Here is a 15,135-nt window from a genome sequence, read left to right on the forward strand (position 1 = left end):
TATTTTAAAAATAAAAACCATATTTAACATATAAGAAATTTTCAAGAAAGCCGCATTTACGGGTTTTTAGGTGAGGCGCTGGCCGATTTTCGACAGTTCTGTAAATTTTATGATAATTATCTTGTAGATTTGAACGTATTCCAACATTTTCCGAAGTTCTATTGATAAAAATTATGTGAATATTTTTAAAATAATTTTTTGTCCCGAGAAAGCCGCATTTACGAGTTTCTAGGTGAGGCGCTGGCCGATTTTCGACAGTTCTGTGAATTTTATGATAATTATCTTGTAGTTTTGAACGTATTCCAACATTTTCCGAAGAGTTCTATTGATAAAAATTATGTGAATATTTTTTAAATAATTTTTTGTCCCGAGAAAACCGCATTTACGAGTTTCTAGGTGAGGCGCTGACCAATTTTCGACAGTTCTGTGAATTTTATGATAATTATCTTGTAGATTTGAACGTATTCTAACATTTTCCGAAGAGTTCTATTGATAAAAATTATGTGAATATTTTTAAAATAATTTTTTGTCCCGAGAAAGCCGCATTTACGAGCTTCTAGGAGAGGCGCTGGCTGATTTTCGACAGTTCTGTGAATTTTATGACAATTATCTTGTAGATTTGGACGTATTCCACCATTTTCCGAAGAAACTCGTAAATGCGGCTTTCTCGGGACAAAAAATTATTTAAAAAATATTCACATAATTTTTATCAATAGAACTCTTCGGAAAATGGTGGAATACATCCAAATCTACAAGATAATTGTCATAAAATTCACAGAACTGTCGAAAATCGGCCAGCGCCTCACCTAGAAGCTCGTAAATGCGACTTTTTCGGGAGAAAAAATTATTTAAAAAATATTCACATAATTTTTATCAATAGAACTCTTCGGAAAATGTTGGAATACGTTCAAATCTACAAGATAATTATCATAAAATTCACAGAACTGTCGAAAATTGGTCAGCGCCTCACCTAGAAACTCGTAAATGCGGCTTTCTCGGGACAAAAAATTATTTAAAAAATATTTAAATAATTTTTATCATTAGAACTCTTCGGAAAATGTTGGAATACGTTCAAATCTACAAGATAATTGTCATAAAATTCACAGAACTGTCGAAAATCGGCCAGCGCCTCACCTAGAAGCTCGTAAATGCGGCTTTTTCGGGAGAAAAAATTATTTAAAAAATATTCACATAATTTTCATGAATAGAACTCTTCGGAAAATGTTGGAATACGTTCAAATCTACAAGATAATTGTCATAAAATTCACAGAACTGTCGAAAATCGGCCAGCGCCTCACCCAGAAACTCGTAAATGCGGCTTTCTCGGGAAAAAAAATTATTAAAAAAATAATCACATAATTTTTATCGCCAGAACTCTTCGGAAAATGTTAAAATACGTTCAAAACTACAAGATAATTATCATAAAATTCACAGAACTGTCGAAAATCGGCCAGCGCCTCACCTAGAAACTCGTAAATGCGGCTTTTTCGGGACAAAAAACTATTTAAAAAATATTCACATAATTTTTATCAATAGAACTCTTCGGAAAATGTTGGAATACGTTCAAATCTACAAGATAATTATAATAAAACTCACAGAACTGTCGAAAATTGGCCAGCGCCTCACCTAGAAACTCGTAAATGCGGCTTTCTCGAGACAAAATATTATTTAAAAAATATTCACATAATTTTCATCAATAGAACTCTTCGGAAAATGGTGGAATACGTCCAAATCTACAAGATAATTGTCATAAAATTCACAGAACTGTCGAAAATCGGCCAGCGCCTCACCTAGAAGCTCGTAAATGCGGCTTTTTCGGGAGAAAAAATTATTTAAAAAATATTTACATAATTTTTATTATTAGAACTCTTCGGAAAATGTTGGAATACGTTCAAATCTACAAGATAATTGTCATAAAATTCACAGAACTGTCGAAAATCGGCCAGCGCCTCACCCAGAAACTCGTAAATGCGGCTTTCTCGGGAAAAAAAATTATTAAAAAAATAATCACATAATTTTTATCGCCAGAACTCTTCGGAAAATGTTAAAATACGTTCAAAACTACAAGATAATTATCATAAAATTCACAGAACTGTCGAAAATCGGCCAGCGCCTCACCTAGAAACTCGTAAATGCGGCTTTTTCGGGACAAAAAACTATTTAAAAAATATTCACATAATTTTTATCAATAGAACTCTTCGGAAAATGTTGGAATACGTTCAAATCTACAAGATAATTATAATAAAACTCACAGAACTGTCGAAAATTGGCCAGCGCCTCACCTAGAAACTCGTAAATGCGGCTTTCTCGAGACAAAATATTATTTAAAAAATATTCACATAATTTTCATCAATAGAACTCTTCGGAAAATGGTGGAATACGTCCAAATCTACAAGATAATTGTCATAAAATTCACAGAACTGTCGAAAATCGGCCAGCGCCTCACCTAGAAGCTCGTAAATGCGGCTTTTTCGGGAGAAAAAATTATTTAAAAAATATTTACATAATTTTTATTATTAGAACTCTTCGGAAAATGTTGGAATACGTTCAAATCTACAAGATAATTGTCATAAAATTCACAGAACTGTCGAAAATCGGCCAGCGCCTCACCCAGAAACTCGTAAATGCGGCTTTCTCGAGACAAAAAATTATTTAAAAAATATTCACATAATTTTTGTCGCCAGAACTCTTCGGAAAATGTTGGAATACGTTCAAATCTACAAGATAATTGTCATAAAATTCACAGAACTGTCAAAAATCGGCCAGCGCCTCTCCTAGAAGCTCGTAAATGCGGCTTTCTCGGGACAAAAAATTATTTTAAAAATATTCACATAATTTTTATCGCCAGAACTCTTCGGAAAATGTTGAAATACGTTCAAAACTACAAGATAATTATAATAAAATTCACAGAACTGTCGAAAATCGGCCAGCGCCTCTCCTAGAAGCTCGTAAATGCGGCTTTCTCGGGACAAAAAATTATTTAAAAAATATTCACATAATTTTTATCAATAGAACTCTTCGGAAAATGTTGGAATACGTTCAAAACTACAAGATAATTATCATAAAATTCACAGAACTGTCGAAAATCGGCCAGCGCCTCACCTAGAAACTCGTAAATGCGGCTTTCTCGGGACAAAAAATTATTTTAAAAATATTCACATAATTTTTATCAATAGAACTTCGGAAAATGTTGGAATACGTTCAAATCTACAAGATAATTATCATAAAATTTACAGAACTGTCGAAAATCGGCCAGCGCCTCACCTAAAAACCCGTAAATGCGGCTTTCTTGAAAATTTCTTATATGTTAAATATGGTTTTTATTTTTAAAATAATTGCATTACTGGGAAGTGATTAAAATTTTTTGCAAAATTATGTGGAAAAGTCGAAAAAATACGATCCGGTCAGAACTGTTATCTTTCTTAGACAGGTGTTACAGTTTGGACACTGGATTTTCAGAAATCGATTTTTTGCTTCTAATTGCTAGAACTATTGATATATTTGATATAGAACTGTAGAACTATTGTAAAACAAACTAGAACTCCGAAGAAATAATTGATTTTCATGATTTGGTGCGCTGCGTGAACTTAGCGCACCATATTTTCAAATTCGATTTTTTTTTATTTAATTATCGGAACTATTTAAAATGCTTATATAGAACTCTAGAACTATTCAAAAGAAAGTCAGAACTCTAAAAAAACTTTGAGATTTTTAGGTATGGTGTGCCAAGTTCACAGGACCAGAAAATTTTTTTGTAGCGATTATTTTAAAATTGATCAATTTTGCGTTAATTTAAATACTTGATTTTGAGGAATTAATATTTATTTTTAATACACTATATAAAATGATTTTGGAAGTATGACATACAATATGTAGTAACGAGATATAATTATCGAAATTTAAATTATGTTTGCTCGCAAGTGCATGAAATATTCATATTAACACAATATATTGTACTAATGTGAATATTTGTACGGGAAATTTATCATCCCTTTGGATCTCACGTCATTAATTCTTTACCTCTCACCCTTTGGAGGTGAAACTCCGATATTCGAAACAAGAAATCGAAAATATGGGCCTTAGATTTTCTCAATTCGCGTTTATCAATTTTCTCTAATTTATTTCGCATTGTTAAAGTTTACATGTATGTATTACATGCATTTAAAGTAAAGTTCTATTTGTGAAAAGTAATTGAGTTTATTCGGATTACTCGCGGTTCATTGAAAGTCTTGTCGAGATTTAGAGTTTCTGATTAATGTTCTCGTAACTTTTATAGTAAAATTCCTATTATTCGCGAAAAGTATCGAATTTATTCGAATTATATGTACGCGGTTGATTAAAAGTCTTTTTCGAGATTATAAGAGCCTCTGATTAATGTTCTTTTTATTTTTAATCGAAGATGTAATCACGCATGTAAATTATAGTATATATATATATATATATATATGACAATAAATAAATTTTGGACGTTAGTTATTCCGTAATTAATTAGTTTAACTGCTATGGCCCTTCGCGACGCGGTCGTGTTTTGCGCATCGTGGGAAAGAGCGTAAAACCATTCATTACGCTCATTTGCCGGCTATGACCAGCTGGTAATATAGAAGGAGTACTTCTCCTTCCTGCATGTAAACACAAGGTAGGTTGGTGCCCAACACCACCAATATAATGTATATATAACAGGTAATATAATATTTCTTGCAAAAATGTGCACGTGTAATTGGATATGAAAAGGTAACGTCTTCAGTAATCAGTAATCACAATTAACTGCGAATAAAAAAATCTCTTAAAACGCCTTTTAAAGTTTTATACACATTTCCCTAATCTCGGGTAATCGCGGTCGCGGCTAATTAATATTAATAAATTAAACAAAGTAATAAATACGAGTAGGCAGGAATATTAGGTAATTATATAGCGTCAGTTAGCGTTAATTAGGTAAATAGAAATATGGTTAGGTAGGAATAGAAACATATAGGAATATAAATATGTTATAGGTAGAGAATACACATAGAGATAAAAGTCCGGGTAGGTATAGGACATAGGAATACGGATCGAGGGATTATAATTTGTAATGTAATTATATAGAAAATATAAAGCAATGGATTACAGTTAATATCAAAATTTATAAATTATATCTGTATTAAATTTAATTTATTTGAACTGAAAATTGTAAAGAATTCTATATTTACCGGCTAAATTAACACTAAAAATTATTTTCGTAATTACGTAGAAACTATTAACTAACAAACGTTCTAATTAGTCTAACAATCAATAACAAACGACTAACAATCGATTCATAAAAAAAATGTCATAAGTTGAAGTTGCCCGGCTAACTTCTATGAGGTGACGCGTTACGCAAGTTACGCCGCATGTGACGGCACCCTGAGTTGATCTTACCAACACTCTACGTTGATTGGTCGATTCACTTATGACTTATTACGACTTACAAGAGTCCTAAACTCTACACTCTACGATTTACGATACAAGACCGCCATTACGCGAACGCTTCTCCGCGAAATCGTTATTTTCGGAGCGATATATTTGCGGCGGTAATACACGTGTATTTATGTTCGCGTAGGTAACTCGCCATGGCGTTATTTATGGAAAACGGGTCCTATATGATCGAAATATAATGATGATTTAGCTTTATATCTTTATTGCAACTTTTTAGTGCAGATGATTCACGTTGCAAGTAGATTGATTCGTTTTTTGTGTGAATATATATTTTATATAATTTGAATTAATTTATGTGCTATTTTATTTTTTATATTCTTATATACTCGATCGATATTGGATATTTATATTTTTTATAGATTTTTGCTTAATTATGTGTGATATGTATATACTTAATATATAATTTATTATGTATGTACATTTGTTATATTTGTGCTAAGTGAGTTTATTGCAGTTCCCTCTTTTCTAATCCCGATATTCGCGTAACAGAAAATACTTTCGTACGATAGACGCACGTCTCCGTATCGTTCTTGACTGACGACTGCCCGCCGATCGTCGGAATCGGCGGTATTTGTCCACGCTTGTTGCTAACTCAGGGGCTCCCGAGTTAGCGCTAGATCTACGCGGTCAGCGTTTTCGGTCGCGTCGAATTGCATCGGACGATCGATCGTCCGATGCAATCGTCGGTCTTTTCGGCGGGTACAGAATTCACGTCTGTCGCTAGGGTCGGATTACCAGGTAATCCGGCCCTCGGTGTTGCTAAGTGCGATGTGCGTTGTGCGCTCACAACAGTAGAAACTTGCACATTGCTTCCTCATAGTTTTTAAGTGTGCAAGTAGAAACTTATTTAAGTGAGCAAGTAGAAACTTGCACATTGCTTCCTTATAGTTTTTAAGTGTGCAAGTATAAACCTGCATTGCTTCCTCTATGAGGAAGCCAAATTAATAAATATCTACTAATAATTATGCATACAAAAACAGGCTCCCTCATCGAGGAACCAATGTGTAGGTTTCTACTTGCACACTTAAAAACTATAAGGAAGCAATGTGCAAGTTTCTACTTGCTCACTTAAACAAGTTTCTACTTGCACACTTAAAAACTATGAGGAAGCAATGTGCAAGTTTCTAGTTGCACACTAAAAAACTATGAGGAAGCAATGTGCAAGTTTCTACTTTTTTGTTTAACATTTGATAAACAATAAGGATGAAATCATTCTAAGAGTGTTGCGAGCGCGAAGTGAAACGCACTCTTAGAAATAACAAATGGCTTTGGTTCACTAGCCCAAGACGCCTTTTAGACGTCTTATGTTTCGCTTTTGGACAAGTGTGTGCTGTATGGGTAGTGGGTAGTATATGAATATAGCTTCGAATAGAGTTTTCAAGATTACGTAAAGATTACCTCGAAATTTTAAATAAAAATTCCAATTTTTTTCTTGCATAGGGGAGACCGGGGCTAACTCGACATTGGGGCAAACTTGACACTAGACTTTTTACTAATTTAAATCTATCGTAGAAACTTGCCTTTTCTACTGTAAATGCATCTTTATGTGCCAGTATTATCAACGGGATTTGATGACATTCTGAGTTATGGTGTAATTTTGAGCGCGACATAAGCGTTTTTGATGGTGAAAAGTAATTTTTCTGATCTCTCAAAAATTTCTACTCTTTCATCGAGCTTTACTCTTGCAAACCTATATGTAAGTGATTTTGATGGGAAATTTGATGCTTTATATGAATCTGATAATCGTTTTTGGATATTTTCAAATTTTTCATGTTTTTGAAGTGACAAAAGTGAAAAACGACGTCCGGGGCAAAGTCAACACCACGCCGTTTCGCCGGCTCCCAGTAACAAACGATGCTTGTCATGCAGCCATATGGCTCATGACAAATGTATGCGCACGTCTGATCGCGAGTTTACTTGCATTAAATGTTTTTCAAACATGATCGAGTTTAGATGAAGATAATTGAAAGTTCAACAATTTTTGTTCTCATTATTTCAAATGATTGTTCTAGCTACTTTATTTCGAATTTTTGTATTTTTTAAATACTCAATAAACAATGTATTTTTATTTTCAGACAGTAAAAAATAAGTTCCAGATCAAATTGTGTCAATCAGACAAAGTGTTGAGTTTGCCCCGGCGGGGTGTCGAGTTTACCCCGGCATTTTTCAATTCAAAAATTTGTCTTTGCGTCACTTTTCCTTTCCTGGCGGCAAAACAAAGCGACGTACAGCAAAACTTTCAGAGTCAATTTTGTACCTGAAGGAACACTCTTTAAATATATACCATTGAATTTGCCTAAAAATTTTCATTAAATATTAAAAATTGCCTTTGAAAAAATAGTGTCGAGTTAGCCCCGCGGTCTCCCCTATTCATGTAGCTTACTTCGAGAGCTTTTCAAAACACTATAAAAGTGTTTTTTTGGTAAGTACTTTTCGAATTATGAAGCTTGAAAGTTACAGTACCGCCGGCATTAGCAAATGTACTGTGTGGAGGTTGCACGGTCGGATTTACACCTCTTTGTGTCCACCTCGTCGTGTGGAATTTTGTGAGAATATCATGCAAAGAATTGACAAAAATCTTTAATTTGCGATAAAAACAGGTTTTTTAGATGTTAAGCGACATTTCAGCTGAATGGTAATGTCAATCGTCATAATTACAGATTTTGGACGAAAATCCTCATTTAGTAAATGGTTGAATCTCATTTGCAACATCCGGAAAAATTGTATGGACTGGACTTTTTAGTGATGGAGTGATTAGTCCTTTCTTCATTGACGGCAATTTAATTTCTGAAAAATATAGTACCATACTTCAACGCGATATTGTATTAGTAGGGGAGACCGGGGCTCGTTGGCACCATTTTCACAATTTCGGCATTTGAGTCTTCATACAACTAATTATCATGATTAAACATTACTAATATGATAGAGAGAACCTTTCTCTACATTTTCATGCCAGGAACGCCTGTATATACTGTATAGTTTCTTTGTAATAAGTGAACATGCTGCATTGTAGCTAACTTGCCCCGATAGTAGGGTAAGTTGGCTATGCGACAAAAGTCCATGTTAAATTAGTGAAAACGTAATAGAAACACAAAACGGGTAACATATATGTACTTCTTGATAAAGACTGTATCGTTTAAAGTTATTTTATAATAATCGAATAGCAAAATGGTGTTACAGAAAAACAATTGTAAATTATTTTAGATGTAGCTTTCTTCAATATAAAAATATTAATAGCATTGTAGGTAGTAAATCACATGCTCACACAGGTCTCACGCGCGCGGCAACAACAAGTCAAGCTAAGCATGCCTTGATATGAACCAACATACCCCATCCCTATATGCGTTTGATTTCAGTCGTTTTCTTACAATAAATTATGTTGTTCCTAGAGATGTGCGAATTATTCGAATTCGAATCGAATCGAATCGAATCTGACGATATTCGATTCGATTCGAATTCGAATCGATGTAGTTCGAATTCGAAAGATTCGATAACGTCGAATCACTACAATTCGAATTCGAATCAAAAAACCGCGTAAGAAGTAAGAAGGTTTAAAACCCGTTTAATTCTATCGTGCATCGAGCGCCTTTGCGGTCAAAAGATTCATCAATAGTTATGCAGAAAAGAACAAACCTACTCTCGCAGCATGTGAGAGAAACTGTTTTCTGTCATGATAACATCCCTGAAAGTTACTTTAAAAAATAGCCTGTAATGAAAGACTGTCCCTGTGTTAGTCTGTAGTGTCTGTACTCACTAGTCTATTCCTACTAATTACTTGTTTTTGGAGAACTTTATAATGCTCAAATATTTTTTTGATTGTAATAAATGTCAAATGTTACTTTTGTTTTACTTTAATTGATTCTATTCATTAGAATTTAAACCTCAGTTGAGTGCCATTTGTGCAATATACATATATTTTTTCTTTTATTTTGATGTTTCTATGAACAATCTTAGTTTGTTAGCAAAGAGTACAAAACACAGTACAAAACTGTGAGATTATCATAATGTTTCAATTCAACGTTTGTAGTGTTAGTTTTATCATATTTTACATTCTCTGTTCTGCTCTAAGCAGTCTTAGTTCTTAGTCTGTTACCAAAGTGTTTACGTCTCTTGAGTTGGAGCCTTGAAAATTATCAGCCAATATTAGGTAATGTGTAGATTTGACGAATAATTCAAGCTACTGCCATTGTGATTTTTTATGCTATTTTTCTCTTTAACTGAATATATATTATATATTAAATATATTATGAATGTAAACTTAAAACCTATGACTCAATTCTGTGGCTGTGAAAATGTCTTACTAAGTTACAGTGACTTAATATTGTAGTACACACGGTCCCCTAAAAGGCTTTGGCCTTTCTGTATTTGTTACTTTTAATAAAATATAATTTTTAATTTTAATATATGCATAAATGGATAAATGCTTTTCATTTCACTAATACATTTCTCATTTGACGCTAAGGGATCACATATCACAATTAGTTCTCTACAATTCTGCTGTTGTAACGGAATTTTACATAGGCTCGCATGAAGACTCCATTTTGCATTTTGTATTAAGTATTTGAATATAATGAATATGTACTGTCAGTTATAGTTATACCTACCAATACTATGTCGTGATTTGTGGATTATCTTGCTGGACTCTTGGTGCAGACGGAGTAAGTTGCACATTGCACAGTTGGTCGTTACGAGACTTCAGACTTCGTTAATTTTGATTCACTTATTCGATGTTTCAAATGCTTATGTCACATTCCTGGCTTGCAGGATTTCTACGCGTTGATTCGATTCGAATTCGAAATATGGGTGATTCGATTCGATTCGATTCGATTCGGCGATATTTTTGTCAATTCGATTCGATTCGATTCGAATTTTTTTTTGCAAATTCGATTCGATTCGATTCGAATTAGAAAACCTTAATTCGCACATCTCTAGTTGTTCCTCAAAATGACGTCGTATAGTAACAGAAACTTTTCTTTTAACTAATAATACTTTGATTTACTTCTCAAGCTGAAGAGCATTAATACGATATTTTGAAACGCTCGAAAATTTACTTGCCACCTCTTGAATTAGAGTTTTTTCTTTTTCTATTGTAATACTTTTTTGATTTAAATAAAACTTTGGGAAAAGTACCTATATCATAAAAGAGATATTTTGTGATAACTTTTCCATTATTTCTTTTGCTATAAATACATAAACGGAACGCATTGCCAACTTGTCTCTTGTGCCAACGGCCCCGGTCTCCCCTACATGGATTATAAAATATAGAATGAAATTTCATTACTGTTCCTTAGCACTATTCCTCTGTTCGTCTATTCTGTGTTAATAAATTACATATATATGTTAATGAATTTCATAATTAATATATATTAATAATGAACTGTTCCCTATTCCCCGTTCCCTGTTCCTTATTCCTTTTATTGTGCGCAGCCCCTTATACGTAGAATAATAAGAATCGATTATTGTAAATTCAAATTATTATTAGTAATAATTAATAAGAAATTAATTAGTACAGATACGTTTACGTTTTGTTAGGTGCGTGGCGAGGCATTGGAAGAAGTGAATAACAACGACTATACATGAGCGACATTTGTGCGTAGTCGCTGTTATTTATAAAGCGCTCTTGTTAATATTTCTCCACATGAGTAACAACGTGAACGTTGGGCTGCTCCTATTCGTCAAATCGTACGGACGCATCCTGATTCGCGTATCTGTGTTAAGTAATTTCTCATTAATTATTAAGAAACTTACAAAATAATAAACAACTTTTCGATCCAGTTTTACTCGTTCTACCTGCCCACGAACAATGGTCCGCATATTACATGATACTATATATTAAAATATTTTTGAAATACATAATAGGTACCTCTCTTTCTTTGTTCCTTCTCTGTCTCTGTCTCTGTCTCTCTCTCTCTCTCTCTCTCTCTCTCTCTCTCTCTCTCTCTCTCTCTCTCTTTTGCCTGAGGGGATACAATCCCAGGGCGCGTTAATAAATAAATGCTCTCTCTCTCTCTCTCTCTCTCTCTCTCTCTCTCTCTCTCTCTCGCTCGCTCTGGAGGTCTTTTTTCCTCTTTCTTTCCTCTTCCTTCTCTTTCTTCTTTCTCTCTTATTTGTCTTCCTTAACATTAAGGAAAAAGTATCTAATCTGTAATCGAAACCAAATACATACATACATGCATATTTACATAATGCATACATGTATACATAAGTATAATATATGTTAAAATATTTTTGGAATATATATTTCTTTTTGTATCCCCTTCCGTTCTCTCTTTCTCTCTCTCTCTCTCTCTCTCTCTCTCTCTCTCTCTCTCTCTCTCTCTCTTTCTTGAAAAATTCTCTCTTGAAACTCTTTCCGTAACCTCGCACTGTCAGACGAGAAACAAAAACCTTTTGACACGCATTGACAAGCCGTTGACACTCACAAGCGAGATAACTAACCAACATCATTAAATATCAATTTCACTCTTACGATAATTTCGAGATTCGATCTGCATATAAGCGAGATAACCAATCAGCGTCAAGGAATGTGAGCGTGTGAGTGCAGTTGCATTGATCAGAGCGGTATGAACGCATTTTGAAAGACGAACTAGTTGGTCTTTGCGTATGTGTTCATTGTATGTGTTCATGTGACTGAAATCTGAACTTTTTGCTGAGATGTCGCCGAAAAAATTCACTTTTTGACATGTGAGATTTCGAGATCTCAGTATTGACTGTACCAATCTTAATCAAACTGGTCACAATCGAAAGCTCGTATCAACGTTATATTAGAAAACTGTCGTCAGACTTTTGATCGCAGTTTTCTTTCTTGAGATATTTTATTCGGAAAATCGATCGGCCCGAAAATTCCGGATAAGCTACTTAGTAGCGTCGTCTGCTAACTCTCTTTTTATGTACTTGGCGTTGCGACACTACCGCTTGATTTCCGTGGTTTTATATTACTCACTTGTCGACAGACACTTAATTGAGTCGTGGGATACTATCAAATATTTTCTTAATAATATATAGTTATGAGCGAAAAAACAAAATTTGGGGAATATTTATTTTCTCTAATGAATAATATTGACACATATAAAGCATACTTTTTTTATTTTTAAATAAGTGGATAAAATTTGGAACATTTTCTGGACCAATTTTTTAAAAATAATTTGTTCTATTTATTCTATTATTCTCACAGAGACTTCTAAGTGTCATCCTCAAAATTTAGTCACATAATTTACATAATACTCATATAATATAATAAAAAGATAGAATTAAAATAAGTTTTGTTTTAAATAATCTGGAAGTAGGTTTTTTGAGTATAAGAGTGTTTTCCGCAGAATATATGGGATAAGTCTCTTATGTGTATTTTGTGTGTGACACTTATATAGAAGTTCCTTTGTGCCAATAGGACAAATTATTTAAAAAAAGTCGCTTCAAGAACGTTCCAAACTTCAACCAGTTTCGTATTTACGTAGCACTTATTGTTAGTAGCGCGCCACGATCTCCCCATTTTGCCTGCTTATGCACAGACTATGGTCAATCTCTCGCTCAACGAAATATAAAGAGATCTCATATCATGAGTACCTCCCGACATGAAACACTAATACTTCAAAATTAAAGAAATTGTGTGACTCATGAAAAAATCAAGAAAATCCTAAATTAAAACATATTGTTAGGTTTGTCTCAACAAGGAGCTACTACAAAGAGCTACAAGTTTTGTTAAAAAATTCCCGCGTATGTTTTTCTTTTGCCTACAGTCGCCAAAAGTCAATTGTGTCTGCCTAGATTCGCCTACACGATAACTTCTTGTACGGTCGCGTATAAACCTTCGCATAGTAATAGACAGCGACAATGCGATTTACTTCGGAGGAATATACCGATATGATAGTGGCCTACGGGCTAGCAGGTGAAAATACGCGTGCCGCGGCTTGGATATATGCGGAACGATTTTCCGGGTGTGTGCATCCAACACATCGTACTATTTTTTGTGTTGTGCAAAAATTGCGTGAGACAGGGTGTCTTGTGCATAATACAAGAAGTATACCAGTACGTTGTCGTGTTCAAGACGAAGAGAGAAATATTCGACGCATTTTATGAAAATCTCAGGACCAGCGTGCGTCGTGCAGCATGCGAATTTCATCTCTCTCGGTACGAGGTGCATTGCACTTTACGAGAGAATTAATTGCATCCGTACCACTACCATAGCGGGTGCAACAGCTTTTACCGCGAGATCTAGAACCATGGATATATTTTTGTGAAGATATTGTCATTATCAACTTTTTATATTATATATATATATACATATAATTGAGTGTACAATACGATAATTTGAGTTTACAATAATTATAAAAACTGTCGAAAAAAAACATACGTAGGCCACGTAGGGTTCCTCGCGCAATGACGACGGAATTTATCTTTCTCGGATATCATTCTGTGGACCGACGAAGCGACGTTTACACCAAACGGCGTATTCAATTCCCGAAATTTTGTATATTGGTCGGATGAAAACCCGCACGTCGTCCGTGAAGACAGATTTCAATATTGTCTATAAACGTCCATAAACGTATGGACGGGAGTGATCGGGAATCAAGTGGTAGGTAAGTAAAAGTAGAAAGAAAGCAATTTTCTCTTGCTGTTTAAGTGAAGAAACATTTTTCATTTATTATTTCCAGATTGGTCCATATTTCCTCCCACCGCGTTTAACTGGCGATATTTATACTAATTTTGTCGAAAACAAATTGCCAGTGCTTCTCGCGGATGTGCCCCTTCGCGTACGGGCGCAACTAATTTTTCAGCACGACGCGAGTTTCCGCTTATTTTTGTCTTCAAGTGCACGAAGTATTAAACGCGCGTTTTCCGGATAGGTGGATGGGTCGTAGTGGTCCAATCGCCTGGCCGGCACGGTCGCTAGATTTGAATGTATTAGACTTTTTTGTATGTATATAAAAAGTCTAATCGAGCACCAGCGTAATGGTGGAGAAAACGAGGTATATACGTGAAGCTATTGTTGCGGCCTTCGATACTATTACGCCGGATATGGGGCACCGTGCAACGCGCAATATTGTAAGAAGGGCCAAACTCTGCGTACGAGAGAGAGGACGGCATTTCGAACAATTTTTGCATTAAATAATGAGAGTGGATTAGGCCTACCGGGGAAACCACTATAAAAAAAACGTACCAAGCTATCTATTATACCGCAAGGTGGTGTGGAAATGATAGCGTATCATTTTCCTGCCATCGAAAAGGCAAGAGGCTAAGAGCCAGCGCATATTGCCATAGTATCTTACGCCTTACGTACAGAAATTACGTACGAGAATCTTGCGTTACGTACGCAGCAAAAAATCGTGTGTATCGGTCCATACATTAAAATTTTCTTGTGTGTTATCAAAATTTAATTATTACTTCAATGTAAAATAAACATACAACAGCTATGTTATTATTTTCTTAACATTTTTGTGTGTTACATTTATGTCAACGTGATAACTTAACATTTTATGTATGTCATGTAGAAATTAAATATTATTTTGAGTTCTTTTAACAAAATTATTTTTAAAAAAATCAAGACTTTTTAAAATTATTTTAACATAAACAAAAGTTAAAGTAAAGCTTTAAATAATCGTAAACTTTGACATACAAAATAATTAAATTTACTAAAATTAAATGTTTCTATTACACATAATTCAAGTTAAAATATACTAAGGCGTA

General features: G+C 34.2%; 1 pseudogene; it reads left to right on the forward strand.

Moving 5' to 3' along the window:
- Positions 1-13,281: 13,281 nt before the first annotated feature.
- Positions 13,282-14,889, forward strand: LOC139819199 (uncharacterized; annotated as a pseudogene).
- Positions 14,890-15,135: the final 246 nt, after the last annotated feature.

The sequence above is a fragment of the Temnothorax longispinosus genome, chromosome 9 (assembly GCF_030848805.1).
Source record: "Temnothorax longispinosus isolate EJ_2023e chromosome 9, Tlon_JGU_v1, whole genome shotgun sequence".
NCBI classification, from domain to species: Eukaryota; Metazoa; Arthropoda; class Insecta; order Hymenoptera; family Formicidae; genus Temnothorax; species Temnothorax longispinosus.